Raw genomic sequence first — 3,088 nt, 5'->3', positions numbered from 1 at the left:
ATCGTCTTGAACTCAAACTTTCTTCAATATTGATTAAGAGCGTCAAAAGGGTTATACAAATTACTTTTTTTTTTTCAATAATGATTTAAAAGTAAATGCATACTTTTATTTTTTTAATAAAAAAGAGATCAAAGCCTAAAGAATAATTAAAAAAAGAGAATTTGCGGGTGTTGCATTTTAAATTATAATTGTGTGAATTTAGTTCTCGAAAGATGTGGTTGAACCATTTGAATTAAGAAATAAGTTAAGAATTCACACGAAATATGAAATTCATTGTACCACTAATAGTCGGTCGACCGCTTCTTAAGATAATAACATTTTCTTCTTAATTACTTAATTTGTTTGATTCCCTAATCCTCCCTCTGGGTTTCTCCCTAAAAAAGAAAAAGCTTTGCGAAAGAATGGGAATTTGAGTGAATGTATACACCCAATGGACGGGGCATCGATCCTACCATCATTGACGAATCTAGAATTTTTTTTTCTAAAAGTGTATGCTTATGACATGTATAAAAACTGTTTGATGGATTTACTAATTTTTTCAATAAAAAGAATTTTTAGAACTAAATTTTGGGGTATCAGAGAATCTTTGTTTTCAAATTTTTTTTATTTTTCAATTTTTAAGAGTATCCATAAACACTCTACCTCAAAGGGTTGATCAGCCCCTCTTCACAACTAATTGATACTACAACAAAAAAAAAGGATTCTTTTCTACAATATTGTGTTGGGTTGCTACCTTTTTATGATTCTTCGTTACTTCTCAGCCGCTTTGGATATCATTTCCATCTATAAATGAGCTGGGATTATTACGAAGTAGCCAACTTAAGCTCAACCCAAAAGAAAAGAGAAACTAAGATGCCAGTGAGACGCGATTCCCTCAGGCCTGGTGACCACATCTATTCTGATTGCTGTCTATACCTCTATTTTCACCATGGTATAGTCTTCTATCCATGTAATTAATTTTTTTTCTCAGTTTCCGTTTCTTTTTTTCTTTTTCACATGGGGAGGAAGAACCAAGTAGTGTGGTCCAACTTGAATGTTTGCGGCAACTACTAGATGGACCTTGATTTCATTTTCAAACAACTAATAATTTGTAATCAAATCCCAACTATATATTATATATTCATTCCTCAACCCTGTTTGGGTGAAAACTATGTGTACAATTGAGTATGGGAAAGATAATCTCATTTATCCAAATTGATTTTAAGTTAGATGTTCGTCTAAAATTTAACGATTCTATGGATGCAATAGGCCATGAGGGCCAAACCATATTAATTTTCGGCAAGTGTTTGTATCTAAATTTTCTGTTGTGTAAGCAAAGAATCTAAATTTATTGCCTAAAATCAAAGTTCATAGCAAATTTTCTAAAATCACGAAATGTTCCTAAACATATATATAGACATAAGGTTCCCTAATTTCATGGCTGCAGGCATATACGTAGGGAAAGCGACTGTGACCAACTCGAGAAACGAAGAAAAAGAAATAGACGATGCGGTTATTCACTTCCTGGGAGTTGGCAAATCCACCAGTAACCCCCCATGCAAAAGATGTGGTCAGTGCTCTCAAAGAATAGGACTTGTTATAACCTGCCTCGAGTGCTTCCTGGAAGGTCAGTCACTCTATGTCTATGAATATAATGTCCCTTACTTGAAGTTGTGTTTCAAGAGGAGCGGAACTTGCAGTGTTTAACCCCAGCAGGCCGGTGGATCAGGTTTTGAAGACAGCATTTGGTTACCTCAAAGACCAAAACTTCGGAAAGAAATAAAACTTTTTATTTAACAATTGTGAGGACTTTGCAACACGATGTAAAGTGGGGGATGCAATGAGCAATCAATTTGCTGGAACGGTTTTCGGATTTGGTTTAACGGATGTTCTAGCTGATAAAGCTGCCAAAGGGATATATGAGGCAATCACTGAAGACTAAAAGAACAAAAAAATTCAAGAAAGTGATCAGGAAATATTTAAGGACCAAAAGCTATTATATATATATATATATGTCTAAAAATAAATGTAATAGGCTTTTCAAGTATCAATAAATAAATTGTCACTTTGCCGGGCTCAGGGTTGCCAGTGATGTGGCTGGGGGTTTGTGGTATTTATCTTTGTACTAAAAACAACAATAAAGGAATGTATATTACATAAAGAGGTTGTTTTCACATACTGATAGCGTAATTTTTTAAATTCTGGTCCATTAATAAGGTTAAAAAATTGTCTCATTTTTTAATATATCTTAGAAATATGTGTTTTTTTTTTTTTTTTTTTTTTTTTTTTGCAAGGTCAAAGTTTTATTCATATGGAGTTGGTGATACAAACCACCGGCTGTAGAACTCCGAACACTCACCCAAAACGAAACAAAAGGGTGACAGGGAATCTTTAAAATAAAGAACAGATAACACACGAAACTAAGCTCCCTTCCCTGCTGCTACACTCAACGGAAACAAGAATAAAAGTAGCTAATATCCTCGAGCATTGTTGCGCCTGAAGCAATAATCACAACAATACAAAAGCAATAGATAACAATCAATAATAAAAAATACAGGAAAAATAAAGCACATCAAGATTTACGTGAAAAATCCTTTAGTGTAAAGGAAAAAAAAATCACGGACTACCAAAAAAATCTTCACTATCAAATAATAGGTATACAAAGTTCTTCTCTAGCTAAACCTAGAGCTAATCAACAACTAGAGAAACAATTGGAGAAATCTCACCAAATAAGTGACTCAACAAATATACCTTGGATTTGTTCCTAGAGAGCTTTAAACCCGATCTTCACCGTTCAGAATGTAGAACTTTGAATCATAAACCTCCTGACAAGGTTCCAACTCAATCGGATCATGGATCGACTTCCGTTCAACCAACTCTCCTTTCTCATTTTTCTCTCTGCTTTTTCTGGCTTTTCTTCTTTCTCTACTTAGTTTTCGACACACACTTAAAGTAACCCCATCTTTTTTTTATTAAGTAGCTAGGGCTCTGTGTAAAATGAAAGATCAAGGCCCATGGCCTTTACTTGATCCAAAACCACTTACACGAGGCTGGACCCCATTTTTTTAACAATCTCCCCCTTCAGCCCCATTAGGAGGAGATTCATCAC

The 3,088-nt window shown here is 34.4% G+C and overlaps 1 pseudogene across 1 annotated transcript; it reads left to right on the top strand.

Moving 5' to 3' along the window:
* Positions 1 to 667: 667 nt before the first annotated feature.
* LOC111277566 (protein LEAD-SENSITIVE 1-like) lies at positions 668 to 2,422 on the top strand (annotated as a pseudogene). The gene is made up of 2 exons (XR_016343834.1): positions 668 to 931; positions 1,427 to 2,422. The product of XR_016343834.1 is annotated as a protein LEAD-SENSITIVE 1-like (transcript).
* Positions 2,423 to 3,088: the final 666 nt, after the last annotated feature.

Source organism: Durio zibethinus, chromosome 7 (genome assembly GCF_047325235.1).
Source record: "Durio zibethinus cultivar Kanyao isolate XHJ-2024 chromosome 7, ASM4732523v1, whole genome shotgun sequence".
NCBI lineage: Eukaryota > Viridiplantae > Streptophyta > Magnoliopsida > Malvales > Malvaceae > Durio > Durio zibethinus.
This window is presented reverse-complemented; position numbering and strand designations above follow the sequence as displayed.